This window comes from Delphinus delphis, chromosome 21, assembly GCF_949987515.2.
Source record: "Delphinus delphis chromosome 21, mDelDel1.2, whole genome shotgun sequence".
NCBI classification, from domain to species: Eukaryota; Metazoa; Chordata; class Mammalia; order Artiodactyla; family Delphinidae; genus Delphinus; species Delphinus delphis.
Window position 1 is genome coordinate 13,798,806 of NC_082703.1, and position 17,025 is coordinate 13,815,830.

Sequence of the window (17,025 nt, forward strand, 5' to 3'; positions counted from 1 at the left end):
ATATAGATTATATGTGCATTTTATTGTATGCACTGTGTATATGTATATATCCATCTATATATCTAGCCATATCTATCTATCTATATATATATCTATTTATAATATCAAGGACAGTGCATGCAATTGTGTGAATACGAGCTAAGGTGCAATACTTTTCCCTCATGTAACTGTTTGAAATAAGCATTAACTCTTAATTCCAACATTTCCCTCTAACCCAAAGAGAAGGGCATACTTAAAAATTTTTTTCAGTTGAGTTAGCACCATGCAGGACTTCATCATGAAAACATCCTTGTCATGCTGGTCTTTCTTCAAGTCCTGCTCACCAGGCCCTCCCTTCCTGACTAGGCCCTAAAAGGGAGAGTCACACCCATGGAAGAAAGCAGCTCTTGGCTTTCTTGAGAGGCTTCCTTCCCCACTCCGGTGGAAGTCTGATCTTGTTTTTTGGCAGTTGCCATGGGAGCGGTGTGTTTTGCAAGGGTGACTCCATCACTAAAAGAGCTGAGAAGCATATTTCAGCCTTCAGTGCTTCAAACCCCGAGGAATGAAAACAGTCTGTGCAATTTAAATAGTATAAATCCCAATGCCCCCAAGGGAAGCGGGAGTTTATTTTTAGGCTACAAGCACTGCCACCCAGGCTTTAGGAATGACAGACTGAAAGTCCAGATTGGTGTCGAAGTGCGTCTGTTGCGTTGCCGGGCTGGCTTCCCAGCCTCCCGGGCCGCCTGCCCGTGCACCCTATTAGCCACGGCTGCCATTCGCAGAGCGGGGCTCAGAGCAGACCCACTTGCTCTGCATCTTCACCATCCCTGGTGCCGGGGTGTGGTGCGCACGGCCAGTGGCCACACGCGGCGCTGGGCTGGCAGGTGGAGCCAGCGCTGTGGGATGCGCGGGCCCGGCCGTGTGGCCACAGTGATCACCAACCAGATAGAAGAGGCACCTGCCAGCACGTGGGAGCTGCCCCTCGTGCCCAGCACCCTAGTGGGAATCAGAGGGATCCTGGCGATGGAGGGCGCCCGAGGCCAGCTCTTGCCAAGGCCGTGCCAGTGGATGAGGGCGCATCAGGTCCGCGCCAGCTCCTATCCAGGCAAGACCTGGCCGGTCCCCAGATAGCTGTATATACAAACTAGATAAGGAAGAAAGGCATTCAGTACCTTACCTTATAAAACATGATTAGGGCATCATAGTCCTGGCTTGGTTTTGAAATGATAGTTTTCAATTATATTATGTTATTATTGGTCATTTATTCGTACATATAAATATTAAAAGCCAACATTAAGTTATTTAAAAATTAATATACTTTTTAAAAGGGCAGCTTCAGTTTTACAGAAAAATTGAGCAGAAAGTCCAGAGAATTCCATGTGTCCCTTCTCCCCTCCCCAGTTTCCCTCTTAACATCTTGCATTAGTGCAGTGGGTTTGTTACAATTGATCAGTCAATATAACTACATTATTATTAACTGAGTCCATAGTTTACATTAAGGTTCACTCTTTGCATTGCACTGTTCTGTGGGTTTTGACAAATGAATGTCATGTATGGATCATTACAGTAGCATACAGAATAGTTCCACTGTCCTAAACACCCCTGTGCTCCACATATCCATCCCTCTCCCAACCCCTGGCAACCGCTGATCTTTCGTGTCACTATAGTCTGGCCTTTCCCAGAATGTCATATAGTTGGAATTATATGGTATGTAGCCTTTCCAGAGTGGCTTCTTTCACTTAGCAGTGTGCATTTAGGGTTCTTCCATGTCTTTCACGACTTGACAGTTTTGGTTTTTTTTCAATCACTGAATAATATTCCATTGTATGGATATTCTATAGTTTGTTTATCCATTCATCTATCGAGGGATATCTTGGTTGCTTCTGATTTTTGACAATTAGTTATCACCCCTTTTTAGTATCTGTAATTAAGAGCTTACAAATCAGAAGTCATCTTAATACCAGTATTTATTAGTCAAACATGATTATCAATGACATTCTGCATCCAAACACATTTGGACACTATGATGATACTCTTACATTGTTCTAACACCTCTTCTGCCTTCTGTTCTTGCACAGATCAGGTACACAAAGAAATATTTTTAGAAGTTTAATTATTATAAAAATGATACCTTTTACATTGAAATACATCAACTATACTTCAATTTTTAAGTCTCAAGCACAAGAAAAAAACAAAAACAAAAAAAACCCCAAATTAAAAAAAAGGATACCCACTTCAGGTGAACATTTTTTTTCAAATATGGAATATATAAAGTGAGAAGCAAGTACTCACTCCCACACTAGTCCCCAGCCCCATTCCCGCCCCCCAAAGGTAACCACTGTTAACATTTTTATATGTATCTTTCTAACTACTTCCTCTTCATATACAAGCATTCCTGTATATTATCTTTTTTTTTTTTTGGTAACAAAATATATATTTTGTTACCTTTTGCAATATATGTGTGTAAATGATTTCTAAAGAAGGTGTCCTGCTTTTGTTTTTGAGAAAGTGCATTTGAAAATATAGTCAAATGGAACATATTTTAAATCCTCCTTTTGGCATCTTCAATAGGATAGAGACTTTTGATTCCCTTTCTCCAAAATGTTACCCTGTTCCATGGTCCCTAGAGCTACACTAAGTGAGCAATACACTGATACCACTCCTGAGCAGGAGAGAGTTTGGAAGTTGGGCTTATTCATCTCACTCCCAACTGCAGATTCCTAGATCAGCCATCATTTATCTTCTCTTATTCTCACTACATTCTTGGTGATGTCACCCCTTCCCCAAGAAGTGACTTGTCTCTTCCCTGGTAACCAAAGTTCTACTCAGAGTTTCTCATATAGTTTTAGCACAATAAATTCTTTTATGGGGGGTAACTTTTAATTTCCCCATGTACTAATAGCATAAAGGCTGTTTTTGTTTTTGTTCTAAGCCTATGCACTTCCCTCAGGTATCTATCCTACCAAGCACATCTGCAATTCTTTGGAAAATGGGAATAGAAAATAATAAAAGTTCCTAAACTCCAGGAGGGGAAATAATAACCATAGGAGGGGCTCAAAGGGTAACCAAATATTCATCATTTCCATATAGAAGGCCCAGTTGCAGAAACCACTCCCTCTTATAAACCATTGCTTTTGCAGTGATCATTTACAATTGAAACATCTTTTTGTAGAATAAAATATGAGTGTTTTTACACTGGGTCTTTGGATCTCTCAGAGGATGTTTTATTCTTTTAAAAGCTGTCTTGAGTACTCAGGTTTGAACATCATGTCTTATTAAACTGTGTTGGGAAAAGGATCTCCTCTCAGTGGGTGCTCTCAGTAAATGAATGAGCCCCTGCATTGGCACTGGGGTTGGTTCCATTGACAAACCCTTTTCACAGAGTCAGCTGCACTCTGTAAGTCTGGTGGATGAGCAAAACCATAGTTCAGTGAGAGGCCACTTTACATAAGAAATTCCTGCCTGAGAAATTCCATTCAGTTCTTGTGTGTCTGTTTCAGTAGGCTCTTGAACATCAACTAAATAAAAAAGTGGAAACCAGAGAGGAAAGAAGCCAAACAATGGGCATCAGGAAATATAAACTATCCAGGGAGTTAACGGTAAGGGAAGAATGATGGGTTTCATATGATGCATATGGAATATTAATATTTCATTTATCTAACTGTATAGATAAATGTGTATAATTAGGAGAGATTAGGGGTCATCTTTTTTTTTTCCCCAATCATCTAGCACTGTTACCAGCAAATGGTCACATTTGTTGTTTCTAACCACTACATGTGTAATACAAGGAACTGAGGTGGAAGAAAACACTACAATGGCTCTTCTATTTGTAAAATCCCTAAGCCCACATGTGCCACAAAAATTAGGGCATATGTAAGTGGTGGGGTGACAGAACAGTAAAGTCAACCCAGTGCATAATCACATGGTCTTGTTATGTTCCTAAATTCCTAAAATCAAGTAGGTTAGAGGGGACTATTTTCCAGGGCCAAGTCTCCAGTAGATAAATTACTAAACACCATGAATTACTTGGCCAAATGCCTATATCACTGTTTAGATTATGCTTTGATACAATAATTAAACAAACAATTTGGTCACTGAACAGCCCATTTGTAAGTACATGTGGGCTATTCATTGGTATGGAAGGTACTCTGCGACCCTGAGATTCTAGGATACTTTTGTATATTTCCAGGATGTCCACCCACTTGGTACAAACTGTCCGAAGGGGACAACTAGCCAACTGCTCTTCCAATGAGCTCCGTGTACCACAGCAATTCAGTCTAACAAGTACGAGTAACCTGAAGATTTGTTGCTACTTCTTAGTTTGAAATATCTTCAGGTTCAAGAGCTCTAGCCCTTCTGTATTCACATCAGGTTACATGAACAAAATCAAACACCTCCCCTTAGTTAAACAGGTCAACAGCCTGCTACAACCAAATGCATGTTAAAATTTTTGTGTCCATTGGAAGGACATAGACCAATAGGTAAATTCCTAATTTTATTTTACTTCTTAGGCTTTTTTTTTTTTTGGTCTGGAGAGAAAATTGATTAAAAAAAAGTTTTGCTTTGGGGTTTTTCTTTTGCTATTTATATCCATGAAGTCAATTTTATATATCTTATTATGGCAATAAGCTCTTATTCATAAAATGCTATGTTGTATTTTTGTATGTGAGCATTTACTTATTTGATTTGTTATTTACCATTCCATTGTCCATCAGATGTGACACATACCATCCTAACTGAATTCCGGTAACATCTCTGATGATATTTAAACCACTTGTTTATTAAGCAATTTTAAAGGCACGTTGTTCGCTTTAAAATTCTATACAATCATCTGATCATTTTCCTTTCAATGTGGCTAATAAAAATACAGGAAGGGGGGCTTCCCTGGTGGCGCAGTGATTGAGAGTCTGCCTGCCGATGCAGGGGACGCGGGTTCGTGCCCCAGTCCGGGAAGATCCCACATGCCGCGGAGCGGCTGGGCCCGTGAGCCATGGCCGCTGAGCCTGCGCGTCCGGAGCCTGTGCTCTGCAACGGGAGAGGCCACAACAGTGAGAGGCCCACGTACCGCAAAAAAAAAAAAAAAAAAAAAAAAAAAAAAATGCAGGAAGGGGTTAGATATTTACAGAAAGTATCTCAAGTAATTGGGAACAATTGGTGCTTTCACATTTGCACACTTCCTTTTGGAGGGAAGGTAATAAAGCCCCCAAGTAATTACAGTCACATAGCCCTCCAGCTGTGTCATTCTGAGCACATAAATCACATCTTGTCAATATTACATCAGTCAAATGGGCCAAATAACAGTAATATATCTGAATTCTGTATAACTATTAATAGAGTAAGAACAAGTAAATCTGAAATCTGAAAGGGTTCTATCCGGAATAGAATCTGTTTTCATAAAAGGAAGTGAGAATTCGAACAATGACAGAAAGAGTTTATTTCTTGCCATCCACCCTCCAGGTTGTCAGAGAAGTCTTGTTAGATGTGCCTTAAGAGGATGCGGAGGAAGACCCTCCTATGTCCCTGTATCTCTGTCCACATTGTGTGTAATATCCTCCATGTCATCCTAATGTCAGACAGAGACAGCCTTTTCTGGACCTTATGGATTCTGAAGTCCAATTTGTGACTCTGACAATACCTCTATGCTGAGAGAATGTAGCTGTCTAGTTTATCTACCGTTGCAGAAACAGACGCAATGCACAGTATACACACCTCTAGCACTCGTTTGTCTGAATTCGACTTTTAATAAGTATGGAACAGGAAAGCCACGCTTTCTTTCTAAAGTGCTTCAGAACATGTGGCAGTGGTTACCCCTTACATAAGTCAGCGTGTTTCTATCTATTTTCAAACATTGGTGGTCCCTAAGCCTTTCTGTCTTATACTTTTTGTGAAGTGGATGTATTCAGGAAGACATTATGGGATTAAAAAAAAAGCCTCATCGTTCATTCATTTATTCTTACACTTATTTGATAAAAAATAATTACCAGACTCCTACCATATGCCAGGCGCTCTTGTAGACACCGAGGATGCAGAGGTGAGCGATACCCTCACCGGTTTTGGTAGCAGTTGGGCATCCATCCAAGACGTTTCCTATAATGTGAAAAGAAGCATCGCTCCCACCGCCTTCCAGATATTCCCGCTTTACCCCGAAGTGGAGAGGAGGTCCTCAGGGTGACGTGTCCCTAGGCGCCCGGGGTGAGCGACGGGCCCAGGCGTGGAAGCGGGGCTGCGGCCGCCCGCGGCGGAAGCCCCCAAGTCCGGGCAGACGCTCTCCGGACGGGGCGAGGCGGCGCGCTCCGCTCCAGGCCGCGCCCTCCGCCGGGGCCTCCAGGGAGCGCTCGCGCCCAGGCCAGGGGAGCACGAGTTTCCTCAGAAGGTGGGAACTCAGCTGAGAAGCCGTCCCCCGCCGCCCGCCAGCACCCCGCTCCCCCTTCCCGCTCCCCGGTACCCCCACGTCCCGCCCCGAGTGACTGAGGGCCGAGAGGCCCCGCCCCCGCCGCCCGGAGTGGACCCGGTGCCCGCGGAGCCCGAACTCCCGGCCGGGGCGTCTCTTCCCTCCGCTGGCGCTGAGCAGCCCCGGAGCCCGCGGGGAGGGCGGTGCGACCGCCGACCCCGCCCACGGCCTTCACACCGCCCTGGGGATGGACCCGGCGGGCGGAAGCCCAGTCCGCCCTCGGAGCCGCGCGTCAGGTAAGAGGGTATGGGCCCTGTACCCGTCCCGGGCTGCGGCGCGAGACCAACCTTTGAGGCGCAGGCGTTCTTCCAGAGCCGCAGCTGATGTGTAGGAAGGCCTGCGCGCGGCGTCTTAGTCCGGGGAACTTTGGCCCTTCGTCTCGCCCCTGCCCTCCGCTCGGCTTGCTCGGCCCGGCGTGGGTGGGGAGGGGCCGACTTGCGCGTCCTGAGGGGAATCGGGGGCGGGGAGGCGCAGGGTCCCGGCTGGGGTGGCAGCGCCCCTCGTCCTGATGGCGGGGAAGGGCCGAGGGAGGGCTGTGCTGGGTTCCGGGGCTGGACCGCCGCCGTGGGACTCAGCCTCTCCGCCTCCTAACCTCCCCTTCCCTGCCCTTACAGTAGGTTCCAATAATATTTAATTGGCTCTCGGGTTTAGAACTCATCCATAGGCTCGCAGGTCCCTTGATTCAGCCAAGTTCCTCTCCGCTCCTTCCTCGGTTAGAGAAAGTGCCGGGGGGGAGGGGACTGGAGGGACCCCTGAAGCGCTGGCCTGAGCCGACTGAAGAGGCCGGGACCCGCGCCGTCACAGACGCCAGAGGACCCTTAGGGCGGAGTCCAGGGGCACAGGAGGTGGTCCGAGCCGCGTCGAGTGAGTATTGATCACCGTCGAGTGAGGAGCGGGCTGACCCCTGAGAAGCACTGTGAGGAAGATGCGTTCCTCATCCCCTCGAAGGAAGTGGGTGGCCTTTAAGGCTCTAGTTTCCCCACGCACACCCCACCCCCCGACCTCCAGGCCCGAGTGGCCCCTGGCGGCCGTGCAAGCCTGGCTTTCAGTCCCAGAACTTGCCAAGCTCCGGGAAGAGTCCGGGCTGCAGAGGTGGCCCCTGGGGGCTAGAGCTTAAGAAGTGTTGCACACCCCCGGGGGGTGGGCGGGTCCTGGAGGTGGAGGGAGGAAGGGTGGACGGAGTAGTGGGGCGGAGTAGGGAGGGGTGAGTGCCCTGGGAGACTTTGAGAAATACCCCCCGCACCCCCGCCCCCGCGACGGATCCGTTGATGCCGTAGGATTCCGGCGCCTTTTGGGAAGAGGTGCCTCTGCTTCTTTACTGCTGTGTTCAGAACGATGCAAAACCAACTCTTCATCCTCTTGCTGCTTTGCCAGGAGTTTTAAAGCACTGCTCTATTCTTGGCTCACTTGGTTCTGGGTTCCCCAATAGCAGTTTTGAGCTGTCCAAGGTATTTATAAGTGTTCTCCTTAAACTGAGACTGAACCCTACTCTTCTGGAAAAACTACCCTAACTTCAGAGGAGATATTCTTTTCTGCCAATTCCTTCCTTCTGCTGCCCTCTTAACAATCCCTGTTCTCAAAGGTGTTTGTGTTTCAATTTTTGCTTTATGTGGAAACAACCTTCCCCCTGCACCCCCCAAAAAACTTTCCTAGAACATAGGTGTTTCAAACCCATGACAGTGTTTTGTAGTTAGTATACACTGGTTAAACTGCATAGCAATCCCCCCAAGAGCCAGAGGCTAGCAACAACTTTACTACTTATTTTATTTGATGCCCTTCAAGTTTAGGAAGGTCCCATTTTTATTACCCAGCAGATAAGACAGAGCCCTGGATGGCTGTGGCTGTGATTAGATAACTTCTGATGTTTTCATTTCCCTTACTGAGCTGCTGCTTCTAGATTAAATTCGTTTTATTGCCTGTTCTTTTTTTTTTTTTTTTTGCGGTACGCGGGCCTCTCACTGTTGTAGCCTCTCCCGTTACGGAGCACAGGCTCCGGATGCGCAGGCTCAGTGGCCATGGCTCACGGGCCCAGCCGCTCCGCGGCATGTGGGATCTTCCCGGACCGGGGCACGAACCCGTGTCCCCTGCATCGGCAGGCGGACTCTCAACCACTGCGCCACCAGGGAAGCCCCTGCCTGTTCATTTTTAAAGAAAGACTGACAAAGTCACTCTAATAGATCAGGGGGTCTGAGCTCAGAGTAGGTCAAAGGTGCTCACATGCAGGGAGGTGGATAAAAATAGCAGGAGGGGGAGGGGACTTCCCTGCTGGCGCAGTGGTTAAGAATCCGCCTGCCAATGCAGGGGACACAGGTTCGAGCCCTGGTCCGGGAAGATTCCACATGCCGCGGAGCAACTAAGCCCGCAAGCCACTACTACTGAGCCCACGCGCCATAACTACTGAAGCCCGAGTGCCTAGAGCTCGTGCTCTGCAACAAGAGAAACCACTGCAATGAGAAACCTGTGCACCCCAACGAAGAGTAGCCCCTGCTCTCTGCAACTAGAGAAAAGCCTGTGCGCAGCAACAAAGACCCAACGCAGCCAAAAATAAATAAATAAATAAATTTATTTTTTAAAAAAATAGCAGGAAGGTTGGCAAGTACAGCCAGGTCACCTGTGTTAATTGTGCACACTAATAAGGCCAGAATCTCCTCATTTATCTCTGGTGGGAAGTTCTGATGGTTTCACGGGATCAAACTGAAACTGCATCAAAACTGAGTGGAAGTATCCATCCCCAGTAGGAGTGGCTGTTGTATCCTGGATAGTTTTTAAATGGTCGGAGAGGAGGAGCCTGCCTGCAGTGGAACCAAAGGTCTGCTCACGTGTCAGCATGTGAAAGCACTCATGGACATCAACCCTATACCGTTCCTGTGAGCGCTCAGTCTCATGTTTATTCTTCCCAGACACACTCCCAGCATCATTTATTGGGAGCAGGAGCCGATGGGGTCCAGTGTGCTTCCCAGCGTAAGACAAACACTTTCCTTGAGCTTCTAAATATTTATTTAAAAATAGTTGCTCTGAGGTTTGTGAGTTGTTTTTCAGTTGTGCTTAAAAGACTTCCTATTTATTTCCAGGTCTCTGGTAGCAACATGGCATTTTGCTTGAATCATTGGTTTGTCTTAAGGAGACCTTGCTTTGGGAGATTTTGATTAAAAAGTGCCTTTTACTACAGGGTTTCTTGATTTGCATGTAGACTTCTGATTTTAAAATACTGCATTTCAGTTAGTAGGAAGCAAAGATATTATCTGTTTCCAGAAAAGTTTCATGTAGTATTCCAGAAAATAGAGGCTTTGATTCATCCCATCATCAGATGATTGGAGTCCATCATAGTGTCTGAACAGCTTTAGATTATATTGACTAGAAGGAATAATCACAGAGAAAAAAAAAGGGTTACTTGGAATCTTTATTCTCATCTGCATTTGAGTCTTTTGCAACCCAACTGAATGTATTTATATGATTTGCACCATGCATTTCTCTGTCTTCTCTTCACAAGTTCCCTGAAATATAACACTCTGGACCTTTACCGCCACCTTTATTTACATAAAGAAAGGATTTTTCCATTTAGAGATAAACATGTTGGAGGTGGGTAGTTAATATTGTGTATAATCAATGTTCCACATTTTCAGAGGGGCCTCAATCCAGAACAAAGAATGAGAAGAGGACTCTGATGGTAGCTGCCCCACTGATTGGGAGAAGGTCTCTATACCAGTTGGGAAAGTCACTGCATGAGTCTTTGTATTTTTTAATCAGATATATGATCAGAGGATCTGTACTGCATGCATTTTGAAGAGAAAAGGGGCTGAATTTGTTCTCTATATTTACTTTTTCCATGTTTGTCACGTTAATATTTAAAAAACAACAAACAAAAACCCCTTTGTATCCCTTCAGTAACCCATATTGCCTTGGCAACAGTAGCTAGCCCAGTGGAGTCACAAAATAGCAAGACAGAAAATTTTAAACGCACTTAAAATGTCAGATGGTTCAAGATCATCCTGTAATGCATTAGAACTGACCTTCCAGCATGTAATACAGTTGCTTTTAACTGCCTTTCTCCTGATTGAATGTAGATTACAGAACTTAAATTCTTTTTAGGATGTTCTAAAATTTTATGGTTTTTCTTTTGAGGGAAGCATTCTTTGAAAATTAAGGGGGGTGGAATTACAAATCCTTTCTTTGAGTGAGGTGTTCTTATGGAGATTGGTGATAAGTCCAAAATCAAGCTCAAACAATGGGTCAGGCAAGATGTGCTCTCTTTTTTATGCTATTTGAAATAGACAATATATAGTAGAACCTCAATTAGCATTAAACTCAGTGGATATCTGCTAAAACTGTGACTGCAGAATAAAAACATAGTAATGCCTATATATACTTGAAGTCTTTTCTGTACTAGAAATCTCATTTATGTGGGAGCTTTCTGTTTAGTGTATGAACTACTAAATATATACAAAGTATAGTATATGTTTTCCTTAAGTTAGCAAATGCTGCGAAGTCCTGCATAGACTTCATGACCCAACTATAGGACATTTTGGAGTAATGCTTTCATCTCTTTTTTTCTTCCTCTCATTTTAAAATCTCAATATATTTTTCTGTATTGTTGTACTGATTTATTTTTGTTTGCTGCTACAAACTCCTTTTTTTTTTTGGACTGAAGAGAGGAAAAAAACTAATAACTGGATAAACCTATCTTTCTCTTCCTTCCCCAGAGAAAAGAGCTGAAATGTTAGCCCAGATTATTGGCTCTGAAAGAGCCAGAAAACTCTTTGAACTGAAGTGACCTTCTCATTTCAGAGGTCAGAGTTCAACCTTCTTATTTCAGCCCTGAGAAAATGGAAGCCAAAGTTTATGTGATTAGATACTAGTTGATGACAACATCTGTGTCCTTGATTATTCAAAACACTTTTGCCAATTGGGTATCAGGTGTCTAGAAAGGGAGGCAGCTATAGGTGGAATTTCATATGGTGTTACAGACAATGTTACAGACTAATGATGCCAATTGAAATTATTTATGTTGTTAATCATTAATAATAAACATTGCATTGTATCATGAACATTTTATCCTTTAGTAAAGTCAAGCTGCCACTCATCTACATTTCTACTGTCAGATTCCCAAAGCAAAAATCTCTTACTTATTCTACTTTTTGCTAATTACAAAGTTAAAATTTTTTAGCAGAAGACTTCTTGTTTCTCAAAATGGAGGGTTAGGTTAGTTGGATCCCGTTAAAAAAAATTGAAAAGTTGAAAAGATTTGACAAGTGGGACTCTCTGGCTAGTTTTTTGGGTAAAAGACTGTTTTCAGAATAATATTTGGAAGGGTTGGTGGGAGCGGGGAATCAAAACTGCCTATGCCGCAGGGGAATTGAAGACAGCACCCAGCTGACCAAGGTTGTTAACCCTGCTCGGGTAGGAGGGACGGAGGTCAAGTCCAGCAGGGAAGGCAGTTCTGGAAGACTTTCCCTATAGCCTTTAACCCCAAAGTGCAACGGCATCAGTGTGAGTTAAGCGGAACTAAATATGCCCTTCTGCATCACAACCACAAGAGACTAGAAAATGCTACTTGGAAGTGAGCAGAACAGGAGGAAGAAGGAAAAGAAAATAATCCCGTAGAAAATTGGCCACAGACCAGTCCTCACAGGCATTTGCATTTTGGGCACATACAATCTGAGGGAGCCAGAGAAAGTCAAGCCTTAAATTTGGTTTGACTTGGTTTCCAAGTAATGGAGTTTCCAAGAGTCTAACCGGCAAATGCAAAATGCAGAGGAGGAAGCATATTCATCTCAGGCAGCAGGAAAACCTCACAGGCAGTTTTCAAGGTCAGTAGCAAATGCGCACTTATAGGTAACCAAGCTCACAAGAAAGCAAGACAATAGGAGAATCGGCCAAAAACAGGACAGCAGGAAGAGGTTGTGTAGACTGCTGCTATCAGAATTCTCAGGCTCAGATTATAAAGCCACTTTGCTTACTGGGTTAAAAAAAAAAAAATAATATTGGAAATGTTTGCAGGAAACAGAAAGCTACAGAAATAAGACAGATTGGTTAAGGAACCAAACAGAATTTATATATATTTATTATAAACTCTGTATGTATTTGTTATAAATTATATATATATGGACATCTTTGGCAGCAGATTGGATGCTAGAATACAGCAGAAGATTAGTGAACTAAAAATAACTCAGAATATATATCATCAAGAATTTACAACAGGGAGTCAAAAATATGAACAACAGAGGAAAGAAACCTAGAAGAGACAGAAGTTTGAACACATGTTTTTAAAAATAGACATTCTTTAACAATAAGAATTCTTAAAAGAAAATGACTACAATATCATCACACCTAAATATTTATAATAATTCCTTAATACTTTCAAATATCTATTCCATCTAACATACATTTGATCAAAATCCCAGAAGGCAAGGAAAGAGATAATAGGGGAGATTCAATATTTAAAGAAATAGTGACAAACTTTTCCAGTGCTAATAGAAATACTATTCCCTGACTCACTGGCAAGTTAATACCAAGAAGGATCATTTTAAAATCCACACCTACATTCAGCAGAATAAAACTGAAGAAAACTAAAAATAGAGGGGTGAGGGGGAGAGGGAAGAAGAATAGCCAGAGAAAAAGTCAGATTAGCTTTGAAGAAAGGACAGTTGGACTTGTTGATTTTTTTAAAATAAATTTATTTCTTGTATTTATTTATTTTTGGCTGCGTTGGGTCTTTCGTTGCTATGCTCCGGCGTTCTCTAGTTGCGGCGAGGCGGGCTACTCTTCGTTGTGGCGCGCGGGCTTCTCATTGCAGTGGCTTCCCTTGTTGTGGAGCATGGGCTGCAGGCACGCGGGCTTCAGTAGTTGTGGCTCGCAGGGTCTAGAGCACAGGCTCAGCAGTTGTGGCGCACAGGCTTAGTTGATCCGCAGCGTGTGGGATCTTCCCGGACCAGGGCTCAAACCCGTGTCCCCTGAATTGGCAGGTGGATTCTTAACTACTGCGCCACCAGGGAAGCCCCGGACTTGTTGATTTCTGAACAGCCACAATGGTAGCCAGGAACCAGTGGTATGATCTCTTCAATATGCTAATAGAAAATAGTTGCCAGCGAAAAATCCTACATCATCAAAAGTGATCTTTGAGATGCAAAGTCATGTGCATTTTGTAATCCTAAAGTCTTGTATTTTATAAGATTCTGAAGTGCAGTGAGCCGCACAATTAAGGACAAAAGCATGTGACTTGAATCACTGCCTAATAAGTCTTTACATCCTTGTACTCTCTTATTTCCACCTTTCTCCCCATCAAATTATCACCACTATCAGTTATCTAATATTAATTTCTCCACTGACACAATTTTCCTCTATGATTTAAAAAATTAGTTTTGTTTAAATTTATCATCAACAGGGCATGGAATCAAGATAAAAGGATACTTTGGAGAATATGGCCCCATTCATACTTTCTCATCCACGTGCTTTTTAAAAACAGAAAATAACTAGATTTTGTGTTTACGAGAGTATTGCGGAAGATGTGCTATCAAATATACTAATTGCTAGAGCTATTGGGGGAAGCAATATGGCAGTATGTCTTGAGAACCTCAAAGTGTTCACTTCCTTTGGCCTGGTGATTCCATGAGTGTGGAATCTGTCCAAGAGAAGATGGAATACACACTACACACCCGGTACACACAGCATCACAGTACAGAAAAGTCATTTTGCAAAAGATACACATCAAATTATATTTATAATAAAGAAAAATTGGAAGTAACTTACAAGTCCAGCAATTTAGGGAACAGCTTAAAATTTTTGATTCAGTCATACAATGGAAATTTTGTAGCTTTTTAAAAATGCTGTCTAATGATACAGTAATAGAAGAAAATACATATGGTCCAATATTAAGAGGAAAAAGCAAGATACAAAGTTGTTTCTACAATATGATTTTCTACATTAAAAGATTTGAGAGAAACCTATACAAATGCTCCATTGGTTCCTCTTGGGTAATAATATCACAGATGATTTTTCTCCCTCTTCCTTAGTCTTTTTTATACTTTCTAAAATACAACAAATATATATTATTTTAATAATCAGAAAATTATTTAAAAATCTAATCAGTATCTCTTAAGCTGGGTGAGGAGACTCAGGTGTTCATTTTGTCATTTATTTTTATTCCTACATATGTCTATCATACTTACGTAATATAACAACTAAAAAAGCAAAATATAAATAGATGACTTGTAGAGGTAGGATATAACCATATATAATGTTATTTAAAAGTCAGGAATCAGGGCTTCCCTGGTGGCGCAGTGGTTGAGAGTCCGCCTGCCGATGCAGGGGACACGTGTTCGTGACTCGGTCCGGGAAGATCCCACATGCCACGGAGCGGCTGGGCCCCTGAGCCATGGCCGCTGAGCCTGCGCATCTGGAGCCTGTGCTCCACAACGGGAGAGGCCACAACAGTGAGAGGCCCGCGTACCATAAAAAAAAAAAAAAGTCAGGAATCAAAAGGTGTTGTGTCCCCTGTCTGGGCATTCACAGAGACTATATAACTCACTAATAGTAAACATCAAAGAAAGTGAAATGGACGATAAAGAAATGTGTTATTTATAAACTAAATATTAATAACCCCAAATTTGTTTACATGTCAAATTGAGTACATCCAAATTGTCTATTTAAATAAAAATAATCTTTTGCTACATCCCAGCAGTCAATAACAATAGAAGAAAAAGTTTATTTCATCTAGCTGTTAGAGAAATATGTCTTCTTTAGAATAAAACTTCCACAGATTATAATTTCAATGTTATTGAAATTATGCAGCCACACAGATATATATATATATTTTATACATATATATAACATATATATAACATATATATATATATATATTATAGACACTTATCAAGAATTTAGAATAGGGAGTCAAAAATATAGAAAATACAAAGTAGAAGACCTGAAAGATACACTGAGGCCTAACGTACACTTTTAAATAACACATTATTTAGAATATATAAATATATCCTAACTTATCGTAAATTATATAATTCCAAAATTATGCAAAGGTCACTTGAATGAACATGACAGTATGACTGTGACTTGAACATTACCTGGCTAGCAGGTCCCTGAGAGGGTCAAGGGCGGGAAAGAGATTTTGTTAAAAGCAGATTCCTAGCCATGTTGGTTTCTTCTGTTTTCTCCTCCTCCTGTTCCTGCTCTGTATTCTTTATCACTAAGAGCCATCCTGGTCTCTCCTTCATCTCCCACAGCCAGTTACCAAGTCCTGCTGATTTTACTTTGTAAACATTTCTCAAATATGCCGCCTCTTCCTTACCCTGCTCTCATTGCCCTATGGAGGTCCCATTCTCTACCTGGAATATGGCCTTAGCCTCATGACGGGTCTCCCTGCCGGCTTCACACACCTGCTGGAGAGATTCCTATGAGATACATATCTGTTGGCATTGCTTCCAGGCGTCATTCAATTCCACAAATACTTTTTAAGCACCATTTAAGTACCAAGCACTGTTTTAGGCACTGAACACACCAGTGAACAAGATGGATCAAGTTCCTACACTCAAGGAACTTAAATTCTAATAGGAATAAATAATTCAAAGACATGCTTGGATGTTCTTTCTAAGACCTGGCCTCTCCTGCCTTCCTTCACCCATCAAATGCTGGCATTTCTGCCCATGGTTTACGTTTGGGTAGTATTCAGCTTTTTGTGGTTCAGCTTAGGAATCATTTCCCCCCTGAGAACCTTTATGAGCTTCATACTGGGCTAAGTGGTCCTTTTCTGTGCCTCATAGCACCATGGGTATAACTTTATTACAGCACCTCCCACATTTCATTAAAATATGTGTTTGTCTCCTTCATGAGCTAAGCATTTGAGGAAGGAAATTATGCCTTAATCATTTTTGTAATTCCAATGGTCAATGCAAATGAAGGTAGAAAAGATGGGAAGCAGGATTAATAGGTTAAAAAAAAGTTGGAGTGATACTGGTTTAACATATCTAGTCTGATGGAGGAAGGAAGGCTTCCTTGGCTGGGACAGTAAAATATTGTGAGAAAGAAAGGTTGGGGCAAAAAGAGAAGATCTTGCTTGTGGTCATATGTGGCACTTCCTCAACACTGGTTTGTTTATGAATGTGGATGTAACATGAGTGTGGCCTTTGCTGTTAACACAGGAGGCTGCTTGTTCTAAATAGACAGTTCTCTGCAAAGGACTAAATCAAACCACTTTATTGTTCCTGTGACCCTTGTCACTTGCCTCCCAGGTCTTTTGGTCCCTGTGGAAGTCATGGGAACAAGGAATCCGGATACTTTGATCTGGTCATGGAGAAATATAACCCCCATGAAAGTAAGGATGAGATGCTCCTGTCCAAGTTTATATCTTTTCTTACCTTGTACTATTAGTTAAACTATTTAGCTACTAAGCCCCTTAGTAAGTAATTAGGAAGCATTAAGTTATTAAGCAGGAGCAGCATAGAGCCAGTAGTGATTATCCTCAATCCCTAAATGGAGAGCAAATACAAACAAGAGTTATTTTAGTGAATGGGGAAAACAGGTAGAGCATCTAGCCACAATCACTAGTTAAGCCATTAACAAAGAAGATCACTCTCCCTAGGCAGGGT

At 42.6% G+C, this 17,025-nt stretch overlaps 1 long non-coding RNA gene across 1 annotated transcript; it reads right to left on the bottom strand.

The window, feature by feature from the left end:
- Positions 1–4,738: 4,738 nt before the first annotated feature.
- On the bottom strand, positions 4,739–6,807 carry LOC132417585 (uncharacterized). The gene is made up of 3 exons (XR_009517878.1): positions 6,718–6,807; positions 5,972–6,066; positions 4,739–5,004 (listed from the first exon to the last, which is right to left on the bottom strand). It is a non-coding gene; the product is annotated as an uncharacterized lncRNA (long non-coding RNA).
- Positions 6,808–17,025: the final 10,218 nt, after the last annotated feature.